This window comes from Liolophura sinensis, chromosome 11, assembly GCF_032854445.1.
Source record: "Liolophura sinensis isolate JHLJ2023 chromosome 11, CUHK_Ljap_v2, whole genome shotgun sequence".
Classification (NCBI taxonomy): domain Eukaryota; kingdom Metazoa; phylum Mollusca; class Polyplacophora; order Chitonida; family Chitonidae; genus Liolophura; species Liolophura sinensis.
In genome coordinates, this window is record NC_088305.1 from 4,974,028 (window position 1) to 4,997,553 (window position 23,526).

The window sequence follows — 23,526 nt, forward strand, 5'->3', positions numbered from 1 at the left end:
CACCAGATGCGTGGAATGCAACGAGAAAATGTCATCAAGCACACAGAACATCTTCATTCTTCTGTAAGAACTGCCTCCTTCAAGAGCCAATTAAACACTTTTTTTGTTACAGACTACAAAGCCAACTGTTCTAAAACAATGTGGGCCAAAAATAACTGATGAAAAGTGCTATAAATAGAGGGGCAAGCTTCAGTTTACTACACGTACATGTAGCGTCTGCAAGAAACTTATTTCAACTGGAGAGAAAACAAAAATAATTCTATGCACGCCTCTCCCCTCACAGTTAACAAATTGTTTTACAAGATAACAATCATTGCTTTGAAATGGTGGCTTTCCTACACAGAAAAGCACTCATGCTCTTAACAATCTTCAAAAGGCCAAGACTCGTTAAATACATGTGTAATACGATTATCAAAAAGACTGTAATGTTATTCTTTTAAAGTCTTTACATGTACAAGCTGATGTAAATAATTAAAATGGCAATTAAATGATGCAGCATTTATATTCATTTATATGCATGGTAGTGAGCGAGTGCTTAGGGTTTAACGTTGTACCTGACAATTTTTCATTCATATGATGACAAAGGAGTTCTTAGAGTGCATACAATGTGTCTCCTTGTTACAGGATGGATTTTCACCGTTCTTTTATCTAGTGCCGATTCACTAAGACGACTTACCGAAAGCAAGTAAGCCGCATCATCCGAGTCATCATACTGATACGGGTCAACCAGTTGTTGCACTATCCCCTTAATGCTGAAAGCCAATCAACGGAAGCTATAACTTCCTCTATTAAGGTCTTAGGTGTGACCCGACCCAGGACTAGATACAGATAGATATACTAGATATACCGCCCCCGAAGCGGACACTCTACCAACAGAGCCATCTGGGCGGTCTGTACACATTTGAAAAAGTGTGCACTAATTTAAGCAATTCTGCACACTACAAACATGCGAATGTATCTCTTGGTACTCATAATTAAACATTTACAAAGTTAACTTTTTCATCAGTCAAATTAGGCCCACAAACTTAAACATACCCTAAATGACCTAAAATTCCATCCACAAAAAGTCCATTTTTAGCGGCAAATAAATGCCACAAAAAATTATTTTCTGTACTTATAATTTTTTCAACAGAATATCATTTCATGTTCCAAGCAAACCTCACAACACCTTTCTCAAATCAACAGAACTCTCAGAATCAGGAAAACTGGAAAAATTAGTCAAGGACGAAATTAGGGTAGACTTAGTACATATGCACTTTAAAATATGCATCTGACTTTGAGGTGAGAACAATTAATTTTCTTGTGTGATATTCATTCATCAGCATATACGTGTCGTTTTCCATTAAGTAAGAAGTTATGACTTCGTCATGATTTACTTACTGCGACTTTGACTGAATGTTGGACTGCATTCAGACATAAAAATGGTTCTGTACAACTTCAGACTTGTATCCAGGTACATCAGTACAAGCAGATGATTTCCTGGAAATATAACTTATCCGACAAAGAACACACCTGATACATAAGGGAAGAACTGGAATGCCTCAATCCTGCAGGTAAATGCTACCATCTCCTCACCGCAAGGTGTGCATTTTCCATGAGTACTAATGTAATCTAATCCTCCCTGGAGGGAATGGACATAAATCCATGTGGCTGTCCCCTTGTATCTGTGTTCACAGCCACAATCTGCCCTGTCAGGCAATGGTGCTCTCAGCTAACTGGACTGATACAGAAGCTCCCCTCTCTATAGGCATTTAGCTGAGTGGATGGAGTGCCTCCACTCTGCACATTGATTTCTGTGAGAACAGATTTTCCCTGGGTCGGCTGTCGAGAGAACTTTTAGAGAAAAATCAGACGCAAACTTCTGATGTAAAGTCATCGTCTTATCGGTCTACATGCTTAGCTGTCTGTAACACATGTACACGGAACCCAGCTTTTACCTGGCAGATTGACCGAAGTATGTCCATTACTCGCACTTAAAGATAATCTCTGTATATAACCACTGTCACAATATGCGCTAGAGACAGTCGGCCGAGCTTATGCAAATATCACTGTTTCAAATTTCCCAAAATTCACATTTTTATGTGGAATATACAACTGTTACATGTATAACGGCTTGCGTAAAAAGATTTAATTGATTAGTTATATCTTCAGACAATTTCAAAGATGTTGGAAAAGAAATTTCCCCTTGAGAATATCGGCATACTATCATGACTGTAAACAGTGGCTCAGGTTTAATCGTTTTGTAGACTTTTTCCAGGCCCAACTACACAAAAACTCCTTTCAGGCTTACAATCAAACGATAGGCTTTTCATGACCCGTACAAAACCCTCACACATGTGAAGGAAGGGTAAGAGGAAGAAAAAAAATCATTACAAATAAACTCTGTACCTAAAAATATCACATACATGTATGCACGTTTTAAAACTTGAATATTGCATGGAACTATTAAATTAATGTTATAATTTAAATTTTTTTTTAAAACTCTTGGGCGCCAAACAGAGAAATTTATGGGAGTCCTACATGTCAATACACACACCATAATGATACAGATGTGAAACTTTCTAAATGCGCCCTCACATCTTTCATTGAGAAAGCCTGTTATCACTGCCACATCATGTACATGGAAATACTGTATACTAAACCACATGACGACATGTGACTTTCTGAATGTACTTTCACATTTTCCACTGATGAGTAAACCTTATATCATTGCCACATGTAACCACAGGATAATCAACCAGAATGTGTTTATACTCAACCAGAATGTGTTTATACTCAACCAGAATGTGTTTGCCATGTGAATACATATACACATGAAACTTTCTAAACTGTATACACATACTCAAATAGTGCCCTGATGAGTACACCCTTCATCACTGTATACTCAACCAGAATGTGTTTGCCATGTGAATACATATACACATGAAACTTTCTAAATTGTATACACATACTCAAATCGTGCCCTGATGAGTACACCCTTCATCACTGTATACTCAACCAGAATGTGTTTGCCATGTAAATACATATACACATGAAACGTTCTAAATTGTATACACATACTCAAATAGTGCCCTGATGAGTATACCCTTCATCACTGTGAACTCAACCAGAATGTGTTTGCCATGTGAATAAATATACACATGAAACTTTCTAAATTGTATACACATACTCAAATAGTGCCCTGATGAGTATACCCTTCATCACTGTGAACTGAACCAGAATGTGTTTGCCATGTGAATACATATACACATGAAAATTTCTAAATTGTATACACATACTCAAATCGTGCCCTGATGAGTACACCCTTCATCACTGTATACTCAACCAGAATGTGTTTGCCATGTGAATACATATACATGTACACATGAAACTTTCTAAATTGTATACACATACTCAAATCGTGCCCTAATGAGTACACCCTTCATCACTGTATACTCAACCAGAATGTGTTTGCCATGTGAATACATACACAGGAAATTTTCTAAATTGTATACTTTCATCTTCCACTGATGTGTTAACCCTTTACCACTGCCACATATGTAACAACTGTATACTCAACCATACTCAATTTTCATTTTTGAGACAGATATTAGTAGTGTTGAAAGTAGAATATTACATTTCTTTACCAGGATTTTGGAAAGGTAAAGATATGAATAAGTTGTTCATTAGATAGTCTAACCATGTGAGAAATGCAATATTCCTGCTAGAATTATACATATATACTGGCTAAAATGAGCAGACCAGGTGTCCTAAATATTCTAAGAAACGGGCTACATGTTAATGTTTACATGAAGTTTTCTGGGCGTACACATGTTTCTCTCATGAGTAAGCCACAGCCATACTTACATACTCATGTCAGCATTTGCATGCTTGTGAAACTTTTCATGGATAGAGGAACTGACAACTTTCCCTCATGAAAACATGCAGAACTCTTCACTACTGCCACATGTACATATAACCACTGTATATTCAGTCAACATGTGCTTTCTATTTGTATACGTAATGATCAATAGTCCATCAATATGTGACACTTACACACATATAAAGGTATGACAGCGGGCATCTGCTTTTCACACCTGTGGATCCCATGGTCACCACATGTGTGTGCATTGATGTCTGATATTTACAACTCTTTCTAATAGATCAGCTGTGTTGAACGACATGCAATCAATTGTTAACACTTCTTTTCCAGCTGCCGCGTAGGTTTAGACATGCACATATGTATCGCATACATACATGTATACAAACTCATCCCGCACTAGACAAATTTCTCTCATTTGATGTATTTACTTATTGCTTTCGCCCTAACTCAAAGAATATTTCACTCATACAATGGCGGCCAGCACTATGGGGCGAGGAAACCTGCCAGCAGAGCCCTGAGGAAACCCACAACAATAGTATTTAAATATTCTTGAGTACGGTATAAAACACTAATGGAATAAATAAATAAATAAATACATAAACAAACAGAGCCATTTGCCAATACATTTGAATTTGCATGATGGGTATTTTACGGGACAAATGCATAACAGGACAAATTCTTTACTCAGTGATAGAATACAGAAATATATGGCATCAGTGGCCCTAATATATTTCTGTATCCTGTCGCTGAATGAGCAGCCATTTAACAAAAAATGAGACATAAACTAAATAAGGACAGCAACCTACATGTTCTTGTCATCTCACACATCAGTTCTCCAATCAAGTTTGTTTGTAAAGTCAAAGGTCATCATGGAGCTGTGATAATCATTGAAAATATCTGCAACATTTATGGACCATTTACATTCACAATAGATCACAATCTTATGGATTTGTCCTTTCCCAACCAGTGTGTCCAAACACCCTTTCTAGTGACAACATTACTTTTTGTTGCATTCTTGGTAAAAGTGTGCTGTGAAGACTTTTGTATCCAGTGTGTAGAGCATCTGCTACACCAGAACGATGCATCAAAATACTAATTATGATTGGTTGAATGCACTTTTTTCATTGCCCATGTAAGAAAGATCTATCTAATCTCAGGGCTTTAGACTATTGTAGGTATCTATACACTGCCTGCTACGGAAGCCCCTTTATTGTCCATTACAGATATCCCTTCACTCCCTGTGAGGGATGTCTCTTCATTGTCTGCAACAAATGTCTCTTTGTTGTCTGTTACAGATGTGTTCACTGTCCCTTATGGATGTCTCTTCTTTGTCTGTTACTGGTATTTATTCAGTCTGTTTTTGGTATCTTTTCATTGTCTGTGATGGATATCTCTTCACTGTATGTTGTGGATATATCACTTCACTGTCTGTTACAGATGTCTCTTCACTGCCTGACAGGTGTGTTTCCACATTCTGTTACTGAAGAATCAGTTATCTACTACAGGTGCTTCTCATTTATCTGTTACGTCTCTACGATCAGGAGTTCTCCATCAACTGTCCATTACACAGGGCCACATTAACAGGTGTACATCTCGCTGTTATCTGTTAACAATGTCTGTACACAGCTGAGCACAACCAGTGCTCTTTCTCCTCTCTTTCCGCTGCCTGCTGCCTGCTGTTTTTGTCCTTGTGCCAACCAGATCCCGGGCAATGATATCAAACCCAACAGGGTGATGGTCGTTTAGACTCTGATCAAATTTGTGTACCTACTTGAGACTAAATCAGTCTAGTCTTGCAGCGCTCAGACGCAGGAATGACCAGTCTTCAGACAATTTCATGACCGTATTATCCAGTTTCCTGTAGCAGTTAGTCTAGACAACTAAAATCAAAACGTCCATTAGCATTACTTGCATCAAGTGTTGTTGGCTAGGGGGGGGGACTCATCTCAACACTATGTCAGGTGTGTTTTGGGTGGATCTAATTTGTACAGGACAACGAATTGACATACACCCCATCAAGCCCAAAACAATTTAATACCCTCATTAAACCAAGCAATCGTAATTCAAGATCGACATAAAACAAACAATTAAAGACATGTTTGTATCTATGTGATTGACCCTGAATGTATGAAGCACTTTCATATCTTTCACATAAAAAAATTCAACGGCAGTAATTGTTAGATCTATTGTAATAACTAACTGAGTATAAGCCTTTTATTAAAGATTAGTGTGAGCACAATAAAGACAACAATGAATTTTTGTTGGCACATCAATTACATATATTAAGTATGTGAGTGTAGCATCAAAATGTTAACAACACAAAGTGTTCTCATAATTCTTAAACAGATCATGAAGCCCAGAGACGCAAAACACTTTGTTGTAATAAGAATATGTAAGCGTCAAATAACATCACTGAGTGTTGTTTATCTTAACCACTGTGTGAGCAAGGACTGGAGTCATATGGTGTCAGACTTGAACCCTCATAGTGTCAGACTTGAGGAACTAAAATTCACGAGCGTACATGGGTATTCTGTTATCTTGGAAACTGCCTTAAATACTAACATAAAAAAATCTGAAATACACTGAGCATCCCTCCTTCCCCCCCCCCCCCCCCCACACACACAAGATGAAATACACCATGCATCCCCCCCACACACACACACACAAGATGTGCCTCAAATCAATATTACGCAATAATAACCAGACCTCTTTCCACTTTCTAAAATTTCTAAAGGGTAATAGGTATGAAAATGGGGTAATCAATGCCAAAGTGGCGGTAAACTATACAGTCATGTACCTGTACGTAAAGGTACATCCAGATGGCTAAGAATTATGATACACAAAGTATACACCGTTGTGCCGTGCAAGCCTTTGGGGTAAGACATCCATTGTAATAACAGTGCCCAATCCAGTAAACTCCAAAGTCAAAACGAAAATATTTCCCAGAACACAAATTTAGTATATGCTTACTGAAATAAAATGTCCTTAGATGTGCAAAAGGTGTAGCTCAAGATTGTTACCGACTTTCGTTCAATTCCCAGACAAGCCCCCAATTGTCTGTTACGAACTTTAACATAGAAGTATAGTGGTCAAAAGTCAAAGGTGGAGCAAACAAAAGTTTACTGGAAATTGGGCTTTACCTGTCTACATCAACGTCATGTACAGGTTGACAAAATACCTTTCTTGGCTATTTTGATATAACAGTTTGTGCACTTAATTCAGTCTGTTAGGGGCCATGGCGTGCGCGTGGCTGGATATCGACATTCGCTTCTTTCTGATGGACACGCAGTGACCGGTATAAATGCCTAGCTTCAGTCAAGCTTGGGGACAGCGTGAAAGAGAGTGAACAAAGGGCCGTCATGCAACAGTTTGACCTTTTGCCCAAGACACTACATGGGGACCGGGGCACAGTTCCAAGAACAAAGGCCGAGGGTTTCGCCAGTAACAACATGCTGAATCCTATAGCTAGTTACATGTACCACTGTGATCTACCACTATGATCTACCACTGTGCCATACACGGACTGTCAATCTAAAACATAATACTATCAAAGTACATTTACATGTACAGGTAAGCAAATGTTGATCATAATTGAGGAGTTAGAAGTCTTTTATCACTAAAGGTAAACAAAGTTGTATTGTATCCTGTGACATGTCCAAAGTGTTAAGCAACTATTATTTGATCGTATTTACTGCAACATGGGCGTCAAAAGAAAGTTTCACAAAAAGTAGGACGAGGAACGATTGAAATAGCTGAGCAGCTGAACATTTGTGAACTTGAGATGTTTCCAGAGGAAAAAGGTGTCATTTGTACTTCTGTAACACAGTGAGGTAAGTGATCGGTAAATTTACATCAAAAATGGCAGCCTAACATTTTACACAAGTCACATGATACAGTAGGGTGTTTCTACCTCACATGACAAAAGAGTTCGAAGTTGAAACTTCTCTTTTGAGTATTTAGTGGCCCCTATACATGCACCATCAAAAAATTAAAAAAAGAAAAAGCACAGATTTGCGTGAGACTGGCCATGCATATTTAATTATTTACCGCAGCATGTGAGGCACCATCAAATCATTCACGATATTGATTCACTGAGTATTGATATCCCTGATAAAACATGCAGATAAGTGACAGATTTCACAACTTTGTCAGCTTCCCTTCAGGCTGTCCTCTGTTCCTCTATCTATGTGCATCACATAGGCATGTTACATCTGCAGAGACTCAAAACAAATACTGCAATGTTACGCTAAACTGATTGTACTCACACGTCTGCAATCAGAACGAAGCCCTGAGATGATTGATTGTCTAAACAAACAATTTCGCTGGGAGCATTCGAGACATTTGTATCCTTGGTTTGATTGCACAGAGCCAATGCCTGTAACAAATGAACAGCATGCTGTCTACTGTCCAGATCTAACGCCCGGATATATCGCCCGACACTTTGCCCAAATTACCTGACAATACCGCCCTCTGTTGATAAACTGCATCATATTTCCTCTGAGCTTAATCCCTTAGCAGCTCCCCAAAGCGGCGCGTTTCCTTCGACTCCTTCCCCCACTCACTCTAAGCCTGTTCGAGTAATTGATTTTGTCGGGCAAGCCCTCCAACCAGTCCTTGGACATATCTGTCCCGCTCTTCTTAGGGCCATGTGACCTCTCCGGCAAATAGCTCCGAGTCCCATCAAACATTCATCCGCACATCAATCACCGCCACCGTCACAGTTTAGCAACGCCAGCTAGTTTTTAAGAGAGGCCTTCCACTGGCATCCTTGAGCCGACTGTGTGCGTTTTTTTCTCTCCGTTCTCCTCTCTCGTGTTTAAAGAGGAAAGTGTAAGACTGAACCAATCTATCAGCAACATTTTCACTCTCAAAGGCACCTGATTAGTTCAAGCTCACTTAAAACTGTTAAACCTTATCAGTCTTACTTTCATTCTAAAGCTTGTGAATTTTTCACCATTTTTCACACAGTTACATAATACAATTCACAGCACTATCCTTAATGATAATATAACCACTGAACCTGGGCTACATGAAGAGCCTTTATTCCAAACTCCCTGTACATAAATCGCACATCTTTTCTTTCCAAACAACAGTTCAGTTCATAATCAACAGTAATATGTATGTAGTAGAGTGATCAGACTTTGAGCAATATGCTTTATATACCTACATAAGGGTGTTTAAAATAAGCCCTTGATCACAATATACATATACATATATATACAAGTATCTACATGTAAGTCAGATTAAGTCACAAGCAGAAAACAGTTCCATGCCTTCAGGTCAGAAAATCAAGATTAGTACTTTGAAAGTCCATCTTTAAGCTGCATGCAAACAAAGAGTATTTAGAACAAGATACCAGTCTAATTAAATCACAATGAAAATCCTAAGCACAGAAAAATGCTCAGTGAATCCAGTTTCTGCTTATCTCATGAACAGGATGATTTCCTCTTTAAAAATCAACTATTATGATATGACCAATATACCAGAAACAAAAAAATGTAAACATCACCTAGGTAATAAAGAATGCAATACAGGTGTATAAAATTAAAACACTGCTGTCTTCTGGAACTAATATGTTAAAACCATTAAGGGGGCCTACATAGCTGAGGTGGGAAGGTCTGCCTGCAACCTGCGGATGGTCGTGTATTTCTCAGGGACTCTGCCCAGTTACCTCCCACCATAATAATGCTGCTCACCATTGTACTGTATACGTGAAATATTCTTGAGTATGGTGTAAACACCAATCAAATAAATAAAACCATTAAGACAAATCCTGTAAATAAATTTAATAATAATGAGGATAATGCTGGCCGCCATCTTATATTAGCGAAACATTCTGGAGTACAGCATAAACACCAATCAAATAAATAAATAAAACCAATAAAACAGATCTTGTAATTAAATTTAAGAATGCCATTCCACATCATAATTTATTCTGATCATTCTATACACATATATACATTCCTTGGTCACAGATCAAGACAAATTAGCCTCAACTGGGTTTGAACTCCTAACCTCCTTCTGGTTTTAACCGGCACTGCAACTTGTATTACTGACCTTTAAATATCCTATGGTCAAAGATCCCGGGTAATGCTTTGAGACTGATACGGGTGATAATGTAACAATGTAAGAGGTACAATTACAGGAAATATCTGCTTTGTTTATTTCTTTTTTTTTTATAATGCGTTTTTTATAGAATGCATGTCATCGCCAACACATATATAGATAGAAATGTACATGTACATTTGAAGCGAGCATGTATAACCTATATACATGTACCCGTACCTCAAGCAGCTAGTACCCAATGAGCAGTAGCACCCTTACAGGCTTCTTCAACAGCCCACTTAGATCATTCATGCCTTTTTCCCATTACCACTAATGTACATTTGCCTGAAGTTACGAAGACGCGAGAACTTAAAGAGATCGTGTCGAGCTTGTCTTCAAGTGTGCTTCCAAACTCGGCTTAACAGTGAAGCGTTCCTCGCATGCCGTCCCTATCAACACTACCGAGGTTAGCCTTGAGCAAAGGCTGCTGTTCAATACTACAGCAGTGAACGACAAAGGTAAACGATGCACTCACATGAACGAAGAGGTTCATCCTTCTCCTCAGTGAATGCTCACATACAGTGAAAGCTCATTCTTAATCTGAAAGAAGGACACCAGCTTCTCGGAAATGACAACAGCTAGATTCATAAGCTCTTTTATACTATGAAGAGAGCATCTTAGAAACAGGGACATGAGGTGAGTCACTTTAGTTACACAGGGTCTTGCTGGCACATGGACAAACAAACTACTGTGGTACTGACTAATGCATTTGAACAAGCATTTCTGTTACGTATTTAACATATTTTTATTTACCCTAAAAGAACTAAAATTTCACCCACAAAAGAGGCATTTTTAGAGGCAAATGTTACAAAACGTTATTTTTGATGCTGAAATTGTGCACATACATCGACCTACCGATGAACTTGCCTAAATATCACATATTGTAGATTAGCAAACCCACAAGTCTACATACACTCATCACACAATACCCTATTGGTGAGTGTATGTTTAAACAGTTCCATATGATCACAAACAGTGTATGCGACAGGATTTTGCATGGTTTTCATGCCGTTTAAAGACTTAATTGCGACTTTAATTGATTTCAAACGTGAACCTGACATAGTGGAACCAATCAGTGGAAAGAAAGTTAAGTGAAATTCAGTAAACAGGGAATGAGGGCTGTTGCCAGCTGTCACCTGGCGCCATGAATGTGCTGTTAGAACAGAGGAATCCAAATATTCCTTGACCAAGGCCAGGTTTAAATCTGCGCCTTGGCTGCGAGTTCTATACCTGCTCATGTTACGCTGCTAAATATATGTACTTGTTCAATGAATAGTGGGGGCCTCCGTGGCTCAGTTGGTTAGCACGCTAGCACAGCGTAATGACCCAGGAGTCTCTCACCAATGGGGTCGCTGTGAGTTCAAGTCCAGCTCATGCTGTCTTCCTCTCCGGCCGTATGTGGGAAGGTCTTCCAGCAACCTATGGATGGTCGTGGTTTTCCCCCGGGCTGTGCCCGGTTTCCACCCACCATAATGCTGGCCGCCGTCGTATAAGTGAAATACTCTAGACTTCGGCGTAAAACACCAATCAAATAAATAAATCAATGAATAGCTGTAGGTTCAAGACTTTTAAGATTGTGCAACGACAAGGATGCATGAGGACATAATGCATCAGATAGAAGCTAGCTAGTGTATGCATGTATTCCATCGTGCATTGATCATTTCCAGAAGAGGTATGTTTGCTGTGTACACACAAGGGTGCACTGTTAGTTAAGAGATTCCCACGATAACTAAAGTCAACACTTGGACAATTAGACTTTGACCCAGAGTTACGTCACTTTGGAAGAATGTTTCCGCAGCCAACACTGCCATGAGCCAAAGAGACAATATTGACATCTTAGTGAACGATGTGAGATAGAGGCATAAGAATTAAAGGCCATAATACTCTGTTCACAGCATACAGACACTTCGCAGCAGACGGCTGAGTGTTCAGCATTGGTGATGATCGTCACATTTTCCCATCATATCCGAATAAACAAGACAGGAATGGATGGATCTGGACCAATCAGACGGCACGGTTCTATTCACGCGCCGATCGTATCTATAGACAGCCATTATCAGCTCGCCAGCACTATGGATTTCTTAGCCGAACGTCTTCTGTCATTTTTTGACGTTTTCGACACTGAAGCCAACAAAAATGTAGATTAAGCATGACAGCGTCTTTTACACGAATTTACGCCTTTACAATTGCTGCCGCATGCTGTTATTAAGTAGGATTTTTTTCTTCTGCCCTATTGTGACCTTTTGTCGTAAATTATCGGCTAAAAACTGACGGGAACCCTTAATGATATTGCCTGCGGCAAAACTGCAAGTAACGACTACTCCTAAATGTAAGCAGAACTCTTAAAAGTCAAATCCCCACCGGAGGATCCTATTTACTCTGACAGGTTCGCTGTCGACAACACACATACATGTAGCGGGATCTGCACGTCATTTGGGAGTTCACTTAAATCAATTCCCAAGCCTTACTTTTGCCACATGAACAGTTTAAAAAGCCTTACAAAACCCTTCATAGAATCCGCTAAGGGGACAGAACATATACTGTACCATTAGGGTATTGTGTAAAGACCTGAACAGCAGGAATCATAGCCATTATGATCATCATCAGCATCACATACCAGATAGAAACTGCTTTTACATGTATACTGTACAACATTTAATTGAATATCTACATCTAGATTCTTAAATGATTTCTACTTTTATGTTAAAAATTAATTTCACAAAAATGCTACATTTGAATTCTATGGTGGACCATAAGGATCTACATGCACATGTACTTGTATACGGCCTAGGGTAGGAAAAATCTGAAAAAGCCTGATTTTTTTTATGATTCTGAAAGTAGTACAAAGACATGTACATACATACACGTATATAATAAAACCAACAAATATCAGCCCTGACAGGACAATCAATTCTATAACAGCAGGGGGTGAGAAACTCTGTAATCACATACTATACAGACTGCTAAAAGTCTGCACATTCCAATGCAGGATTAACACTTGGAAGGTGGGCAAAACACGTGCACATATAAGTAATCCACAATATTCCTTATCATGTATACCTTGGCATACATGTACTGCATAAACCACCCAAGCCACACCACTTACCCTACTGTATACACGTACACGAACATTTTTATTTATTTATGCCACATAACATGGAAATTTGTCTCCCAAAGAGACCAATTATGAAATCGTATTTTATAAAATCATGTTTAAGGGAAATGCGCAATGTTCTGTTCATGTATAAGGGTTGTCATCAGAAATAATCTAGCTTTATTGGATTTACATGAGGATTCGTGCTTTCCTCGCAAAGACGTACACAAAATCCCTGGTACATTACCATGGATAAGATGTACATGTAGTCATGCAGGTAGCATGTCCAGTCGTCCACACAGGAAGACCAAGCCACAGGTGGTGGCTAAAGTCTGACAGGTATAAGAAAGTGGAGTAGTTTTGAGGGATGGGGGTTGTGGAGCTAGGTTGAGAGGGGTTACCAGTAATAAACTCATGAATCAGAAAAAAAAAAAAAAAACCATAAGTAGGATACGTTGTAAAAAAAAAAATGTTAAACTACAGCAGTGTTGAGTGACTACAGAGTACATGTACAGAGTATATCGATATATTCACAGAAGTCCATGATCTAAAGGGAGACAACTCTTAGTTTCAAATGGATACTTTAATTACTAAATGGTACATCAAACCTGTTTATTACTTTTCTGTCGATATTTTTATGCTAGAATGTGAATAATATTGATGACGATCAAGCCACTGGACCAGGTAATTTCATTCCCATAATAATGCACTCATTTTTGTGTTCTGTCGTAATGTACATGTGCTACACCCACAAATCATATGTATATATATATATAACTAATTATAGATAACTAATTATATATAACTATATATATACACACACACACACAAAATGCACATCTGCTTTCAAGACATTCAGCCTCCAATGCCACTTACATGTGTCCTCGGTATAATGGAGAGTTACAAATCTTCAGTTCACACACTTCTGGCACAGCATACATGTGGAGTCCACAGGCATGTATTTTCCCAGTTAGCAGTTTGTGCCAAATCAAAGTACAAGTACAGTATGACTTACCTTGGATAAGACTGGCAGTTCACCAAACGATACTTGACTTCAATCTCGTGAGATAAAATGTATCACAGATTGCGGCTTCTTATCACGGCCTGTAATTGCAAACAAAAACATAGTTAGGCTTTATCAATAAACCTAATGATAAAAACACAAAAAATATGGATCAAAATTATATGATAACAGTCTGGTTGATTGAAGTTGTGGAATTGGGTTCCAAGAGGGGTAAGGCAATGTTGGAGACAGAGAAATACACCAAAATAATTCAAAAAAAAAAAAAAATTCTCACACAAACAAAAAACATATGTCTTTAGTTCTCAAGATTAGCCCATCACATATAAATTCTGTTGAAGAGATATGACTTAAAATATGTTAGACCTGAATGCTTTCTTTAAGATGCAATACATGTATTTTAGTAGTATGACTGGTTTTCCAGTGGAACAGAAACATTGTTTTTCCTATAGAAAGAAGGAACTATTGCTAAGGTGGAATGACTGAAATCTCTAATCATTAATTTCTACATGTGTTAGGATTTCCTGAATTCAATGCTATACCCTTTTGTCTCACAAATGCTGCCTCAACCTTTCAGCAGCTAATGGAGATAAGGATGGTGAATTTGCAAGCCCAGTATACATGTAAATACTGATTTACACGATGTCCCTTGATGACCCCATGGTTCATGCCAAGGAGGTAGACAAGTTCTCGCCATGACAAGGTACAAATACTGCCGAGGTGGCATAAAACAATAATCTGTCATTTTTATGTTTATACTGCATTACAGGCTCCAGACTTTATGATAGATGAACGGAGATAGAATTTGTGATGGACATACACATCACCTTCACATTTGATCTTCATTAACACCTTCTCATGACTATATAGCAGTTGCTTTGTGTCTGGAATACACTGTACTGTCAGGTATCATTATGACCAGACTACATCTACAGGTATGTACCATTATTATCACATTGAATATCAACTTGACTAATGTACTCTAAATCTTCAACCTTTTCCACCACCTCTGCAACCAATATTTTGAAATATTCTGAAACAACTATGGGGTGTCTACAGAGAAATAGTTTGCACAGTTTTTATGAAGCTTGCATGTTTAATGACACAAACAAATCATTTTTAGCATCATTTCCAAAATAATTATATGCGTATCTTCCACTGAAATAAGTGTACTGGTGGTTGAAGATTTACAGGTGATTTGAGGTTTGCTTGAAAGTTACCTGTACACAAAGGATTAAATCCAACTGGAAAAATGTAAGTTTTTGTACAAAGAGTAATATTTTTCTGACATTTATTTACCTTCACAAGTGCGCTTCTATGACAAAAAGCTTAGGTCATTTAAGGTAGGCCAGGAGACTTCACTTATCTTCATGACTAGCTGATTCAGCTGATTAAGTTAACAGATCTTGCACGTACACAGACAAGACTTTACTTACAATTTACTTTACATTTAACAATTAAAATTCACTAATTTATGACAGTCAATACCACAAGTTTTATGTACACATACAGCCAAAATTTTCAAATTAATTGTTTTGCACTTTTTAAAAATACATGTACAATTTACTACTTTAAAACCTACCACTGACATTTTAAAAATCTAAAGTTTTTTTCACAAACTTCTATGACCAAATATGGCTAGCTATTTGAGAAAGGGGACAACTGATACTTTATTTTCTATTATTTGCATAAGTTTGTTTAATGAATTAAAGTACATGTAGTTTCTCCACGACCTGATTGGTCAATTCCCTTTAATCATCACTCATGTCATGTGTTTGTGCCCCAATATGGCACTGGAGCATGTAAAATTTCATGTATACTTCAGAGCAGATAACGGCAAATTGCCAGACACAAAGGCTTGTCATCATTAATACTAATATTAACACTAATGTGTCACTTCGTAAGATCTAAAATAATAATAAAATTTAACTTCAATCCCATCCCCATGCACGAAATAGTGAGTAGCAATATTGCAACATTTGGTTCAGGTCATTTCAGGGTTACATGTATGTAGATTCAGCCGCAGTAAATTTCCCTCTCCAGTTGAAATCATGTTACAAACAATGGAATGTGTCTCTTGTGAACAATAAATAAAACAAAGTTACAGGCAGCAGAATTATACAGGTAGCTATAGGAAAATTTTTAAAAAATCAGAAATCATCCAAACCTCCATATATCAGTTCCCACGGGATGTTGGTTTAATTTCGTAATATCATAACTCACAAAGGCAAACAGCTTTTCAAATAAATAAAAGGCAAAAGTAAAACCATAAAAAAAAGAGACCACTTTAGTGGAGGCAAATTTAATTTCTCATTCCGAAACTCCCTGGTTTACATCTCTGTCCCATATACTAACCATCTGCATAGATCGTCATCTAATCTAATAACTATGCCTTCAACCCCCTAGGGTAGGTACTACAAACAAGTCTTACCTGACTTCTGACCTTAAAGTCTCCATGCATCACATAATGACATTTCATCACAAAGTCAAGCCTAATTTAATTTTATGGGGGCCACACCTTTACGAGCATACAGTCTGATAAGCTAACCTGGGTGGCCGTCGTCTCATGCCATCAACTCAACCGGATTCCATCACAATCGAGTAATACATACATGTATACCAACCCATACCATATATTTGCATATCCTATCGCTGAGTAACCATGTAATGAATTTATCCTGCAAAGACTCATCAATTCAGTGCAGGGTCGAAGACCGACGTATAGGTGAACCGCTTCAGCGATGTGACCATTGTATTAACAGCCCAGCAAAGGCAGATAACCTACTCAGCAGACACATTTGAAGTCGTCTGCAGGATTCAAGAATATATCTGTACCACATGTGACCGATGTTGTCCAATGAAAAGCGGAGTATTTTGTCTGATGCGGGATAAAGTAGTATATGACCACACGGGAAGGAGAGGTTGTCATTGTAATATATTCTACCTCTATCTGCTGTTTAGACCCCACATGACCGCATGTCTGCGGCACCGCGGCACTTCACTGCCCTGCGGCACCGCGGCACTTCACTGCCCTGCGGCACTGCGGCACTTCACTGCCCTGTAAAACTGCGGCACTTCACTGCCCTGCAGAACTGCGGCACTTCACTGCCCTGCAGAACTGCGGCACTTCACTACCCTGTGGCGCCGCGGCACTGCAGCACTTCACAGCACCACAGCACTTCACTGCCCTGCGGCACTTCACTGCCATAATGGTGGGTCCATAATGGTACTGTCATGGGCATATCGTTCCAACATCTTGACCAGAATTTGAAAGTGTTCAAGCTGTGTTGGTTACGAACTTATTTACGGCAAATCCATTGTGTCTTTGTGCATAGATGAGCATTTTTCCTGCTCCACAATTTCCCAGTCTATATTATGGGTGTTTGTAGCCTACTACTGGGGTCTATTGTGTCCCCATTCACAGAGCATATAGCACGAGTGTTTTTAGCCTATAGCATGGGTGTTTGTAGCCTACTACTGGGGGACTATTGTGCACAAACACCGAGCCTATAGCACGGGTGTTTGTAGCCTACTACTGGGCACTATTGTGCATGCATACATGTAGTCTATAGCATGGGTGTTTGTAGCCTACTACCGGGGACTATTGTGCACACACACTGAGCCTATAGCACGGATGTTTGTAGCCTACTACTGGGCACTATTGTGCACGCATACATATAGTCTATAGCATGGTTGTTTGTAGCCTACTTCTGGGGACTACTGTGCACACATACATGGGGCATATAGCACAGGTGTTTGTAGCCTACTACTGGGGACTACTGTGCACGCATACAAGGAGCATATAGCACGGGTGTTTGTAGCCTACAACTGGGCAGTATTGTGCACACATACATGGGGCATAAAGCACGGGTGTTTGTAGTCTACTACTGGGCAGTATTGTGCACGCATACATGGGGCATATAGCACGGGGGGTTTGTAGCCTACTACTGGGGACTACTGTGCACGTATACATGGGGCATATAGCACGGGTGTTTGTAGCCTACTACTGGGCACTATTGTGCACGCATACATGTAGTCTATAGCACGGGTGTTTGTACCCTACTACTGGGCAGTATTGTGCACGCATACATGGGGCATATAGCACGGGGGGTTAGTAGCCTACTACTGGGGACTACTGTGCACGTATACATGGGGCATATAGCACGGGTGTTTGTAGCCTACTACTGGGCACTATTGTGCACGCATACATGGGGCATATAGCACGAGTGTTTGTAGCCTACTACTGGGCACTATTGTGCACGCATACATGTAGTCTATAGCACGGGTGTTTGTAGCCTACTACTGGGCAGTATTGTGCACGCATACATGGGGCATATGGCACGGGTGTTTGTAGCCTACTAACGGGGACTACTGTGCATGCATACATGGGGCATATAGCACAGGTGTTTGTAGCCTACTACTGGGGACTACTGTGCACGCATACATGGGGCATATGGCACGGGTGTTTGTAGCCTACTACTGGGCACTATTGTGCACGCATACATGTAGTCTATAGCACGGGTGTTTGTAGCCTACAACTGGGCAGTATTGTGCACGCATACATGTAGTCTATGGCACAGGTGTTTGTAGCCTACTACTGGGCACTATTGTGCATGCATACACTGAGTAAACATAATACAGTGTAGATTTTAAACTTACACCCTTGTACATATTTGGAACACAGGCGAATGTTGTTGTGACATAATCATTAGCTACAGTAAATAATGTGCAGACGTCTAAATAGTTACATTGTTGCAGAGTTTTCACGCTTAATCATCCTAACGACATACATATGCCGGAGTTACCGTGATGTCATACACTCATGCACCAAGGAATGTCGTAAAATCACGTTCGCATTTTCCCAGCCACGATGGTACCGTGGTAGCGCCATGATATTCAAATCCTGATTGGACTGCACAGTCATCGTACATGTATACTGGAACATAATCCTGCTAACCATTCTGATGGGTTAAAAATGCCCCGGGGGTCAGGCCCTATATACACATGCACATTTTCTGACCAACATGTAGCTTTCATACACATTCATACATGAAAATATTAAACAACGGATAAATGTAACTTACATGAAGATATTTTTCATATAGAACAGCATTCTTCTAGTGTGACTGTTCCATCCTCCACATTATTCACATATACCACTATACATGTACACTGATATCCATCAGTTGCAACAGATGTGTGACTGAGGACCCAGTCTGGGCACTGTACACAGCATAGAGCACCCCTACCCTTACCACCACCCCATACCAGGCCTCCAGACCCCCTCCCAGATAAGCTGACAGCTTCTATGTCAGATGTTGTGTAATAAGAAGGCATTTTGTAGGCTTTACATATAGGTTTAACCCCACCCGTCATCAAACCATACAGTATACTCCCCTGCATGGGCAGCTGTTTAAGCTATTTCCATGTATCTGATACAGACCAACAAAACCACATGTTATCAACAAAATTAACAGCCCCCATATAGCCCCTGCAGACTACCCCCAGATGATGGTTATGTGGTCCATACTGCCCCCTAATACAGAAACCATGGTGCATAGATTGACCAGGAGGCCTGAGGATGGCTTAATAATGCTGAGGTCCTGGTGTGACAGGAGGAGAAGGGTGGGGCAGGATCCCCAGGGGGGTAATAACCCTCTACCCACAGCTGAGTGCATGGGAATGGGGTTAAATGATAGCAATTCATCTCAGGAACCCCATGGGTAGGCCACAACAGCTGGGACACTCAGGAGTGGAAGGAATTCTATAATCTGACTCCAGATGTTCTAGCTCTTGAGGCCTGTTATTACATATCCTACTGAGTCTATACTTTTATAACCCTTACTCACACAGGCATGTGAACATGTGCATCTAATAGTTCTAACACCACGTACACATTGCCACTCAACAAACCAAACTGTTTGGTCATACACATTCATTTTTCTTTCCTAAAAGCTAAAAAATAAATAATAATGAGCGTAAATTGAATGCAGCTACAGCTGGGTCATCACAAAGAAGAACTGTTAGTTAGCAGATTGATAATATCTGATAACCATACATACATACATTGTACAGTTTCACTTCACTTTAAGTCAATACCTCCGTATACATTTTGTACAGATTAACTAAACTTGAACATGTACCATATTTTGGAAGTTTTTCATATGACCCCTGCCCGGGTTGGATCCCAGGTCTCCAGGCTTTGAGTCAGATGCTCTATAACCATTAGGCCACTGAAATAGTAAGCTCAGTGAGTAAGGAGCATGCATCCTAACCATAATGATAATTCATGAGGTACGAGTTCAATCCCAGTGTTGGACGAGGAATTTGTGGATTCTCTGCTCTCACTGTTCAGTGCATGGAGCTGCACTGACGTGTGTGGATAATGAACTCATGTAATGATGCAGCAATGTATGTTTAGCCAGTCTGATTTGGACCACTCACTTACTTGCTTATTTATTTATCTGACCGGTGTTGTACTCAAGAATATTTCACTTATATGAGGACAGCGAGCATCATGGTGGGAGGAAACTGGGTAGAGCCCATGGGACATCGAAGGCTGCTGACAGACCTTCCCAGGTACGGCCAGAGAGAAAGCCATTGAGTGAGTGAGTGCCTGGGGTTTAACGTCGTACCTAAATTTTTTTCAGTCATATGAAGATGCAGGAATCCTTAGGGTTTATGTAATGTGCCTCTCCTTGATGCAGGATGGATTTCCACCGCTCTCTTATCTAGTGCTACTTCACTGAGACGACTTTGGGAAAGCAAGTAAGCTGCCCCACCCGAGCCATTATACTGATACTGGTCAACCAGTCGTTGCACTATCCCCTTCATGGAGAAAGCCAATATGAGCTGGACTTGAACTCACAGTGACCGCATTGGTGATAGGTTCCTGGGTCATTTCGTCGTTTGGCGTTCTAACCCCCTCTTCTCATCCTTCCCTTTGTACGGTTGATTGCATCAGGAAATTATCAGGAAATATGTCTTAAGCTTTCTACATATGCAAAGACAAAAATACTTTTACCATGACTATTGCAAGGGATTATGAGCGTAAACATGGCCGAATTACATGGAAGCCAAAAAGTAAAGACCCACAAAAAAAAAAAAAAATCAAAGATTTACCCGATCTACTTATTGATCAGGGGCTGATTCCACACAGACATTTCTGACTAAAAGTCAAAATTTAAAATGTTGTCACAATGTTTAGCTTTCGGTAATGAAAGTTGGAATTTTGACACATTCGATCACACAGGATAAAAATGATAAGGTGTTCAAACTTTTAATTTACAGAAAATCTCAAAAATAAGATCTAAAATCTATTTCCAAATTGTGGCTTAAGTCAAAGCTAGCTTTGTAAATTGGCCACAGATCATCATCACTGAGTGCAGAGGAGCCTCCAGACTGTTTTCTGTCATCCACACATATATCTATCAGATCAGGGTAAGAAGTGTGATATCATGATGGCCAATACTGGGTCTAACTAGATTATTCTGAATCATACCAAGAATACAGGAAGCAGGATGACCATCAGCTCATTACGGTATTAGTACCTCACCAAATCTGGCGTTCACTTTTACCTAGAACTAGCTGCAGTAACTAGGTGACAAGATGCAGTCAATGGGCAGTTTGTCTTTCCCAGAACTAGCTGCAGTAGCTAGGTAACAAGATGCAGTCAATGGGCAGTTTGTCTTTCCTAGAACTAGCTGCAGTAGCTAGGTAACAAGATGCAGTCAATGGGCAGCTTGTCTTTCCTAGAACTAGCTGCAGTAGCTAGGTAACAAGATGCAGTCAATGGGCAGTTTGTCTTTCCTAGAACTAGCTACAGTAGCTAGGTAACAAGATGCAGTCAATGGGCAGTTTGTCTTTCCCAGAACTAGCTGCAGTAGCTAGGTAACAAGATGCAGTCAATGGGCAGTTTGTCTTTCCCAGAACTAGCTGCAGTAGCTAGGTAACAAGATGCAGTCAATGGGCAGTTTGTCTTTCCTAGAACTAGCTACAGTAGCTAGGTAACAAGATGCAGTCAATGGGCAGTTTGTCTTTCCCAGAACTAGCTGCAGTAGCTAGGTAACAAGATGCAGTCAATGGGCAGTTTGTCTTTCCCAGAACTAGCTGCAGTAGCTAGGTAACAAGATGCAGTCAATGGGCAGTTTGTCTTTCCTAGAACTAGCTACAGTAGCTAGGTAACAAGATGCAGTCAATGGGCAGTTTGTCTTTCCTAGAACTAGCTGCAGTAGATAGGTAACAAGATGCGGTCAATGGGCAGCTTGTCTTTCTGAGAACTAGCTGCAGTAGCTAGGTAACAAGATGCGGTCAATGGGCAGTTTGTCTTTCCTAGAACTAGCTGCAGTAGCTAGGTAACAAGATGGGGTCAATGGGCAGTTTGTCTTTCTGAGAACTAGCTGCAGTAGCTAGGTAACAAGATGTGTCAATGGGCAGTTTGTCTTTCCTAGAACTAGCTGCAGTAGCTAGGTAACAAGATGCAGTCAATGGGCAGTTTGTCTTTCCTAGAACTAGCTACAGTAGCTAGGTAACAAGATGCAGTCAATGGGCAGTTTGTCTTTCCTAGAACTAGCTGCAGTAGATAGGTAACAAGATGCGGTCAATGGGCAGTTTGTCTTTCTGAGAACTAGCTACAGTAGCTAGGTAACAAGATGCTGTCAATGGGCAGTTTGTCTTTCCCAGAACTAGCTGCAGTAGCTAGGTAACAAGATGCTGTCAATGGGCAGTTTGTCTTTCCCAGAACTAGCTGCAGTAGCTAGGTAACAAGATGCAGTTAATGGGCAGTTCGTCTTTCTGAGAACTAGCTGCAGTAGCTAGGTAACAAGATGTGTCAATGGGCAGTTTGTCTTTCCCAGAACTAGCTGCAGTAGCTAGGTAACAAGATCCTGTCAATGGGCAGTTTGTCTTTCCTAGAACTAGCTGCAGTAGCTAGGTAACAAGATGCAGTCAATGGGCAGTTTGTCTTTCCTAGAACTAGCTACAGTAGCTAGGTAACAAGATCGGGTCAATGCACAGTTTGTCATCTGAAAGGTATTCAATAACATACCAAAGATTACAGGCTCTTCAATTTCCTCCAGTTTTATGTGGCATTTAAAAACCAATCAAAGTAGAAACAAACAAATAAATAAATGTACCTGTCCTGCTACATATTCAGGTCTAGTTTGGATAGGACCAGATTTGTGAAGTAACCACATCAAATAATCACAGGAACGTACAGCTAGAGCACATCATCGATGAAATACCTGAGCATGTGGCGCTGTAAGGACCAAAATCCAGCCCATAGTATTTCCACTTAACTCACCAAGACACTACCCTACTTCCCTATATGTCACAATCCAAAGGAATGTTTTCATTTTTTTTTTTCACAAATATCTCAAAATACAGCATTTTAACATAAGGCATCATTTACCAAATAAAAAAATAGGAAATTTACATTAACAAGTT

General features: G+C 39.8%; 1 protein-coding gene across 2 annotated transcripts in view; it reads right to left on the reverse strand.

The window, feature by feature from the left end:
• The window catches only part of LOC135477519 (polypeptide N-acetylgalactosaminyltransferase 5-like), a 94,332-nt gene that overhangs the window by 40,073 nt on the left and 30,733 nt on the right, over positions 1 to 23,526 (reverse strand). For both annotated transcript variants that reach the window (XM_064757654.1, XM_064757653.1), the window contains exon 2: positions 14,077 to 14,165. The gene's annotated coding sequence lies outside the window, so the exon portion shown is untranslated. The remainder of the gene's footprint in view (positions 1 to 14,076; positions 14,166 to 23,526) is intronic.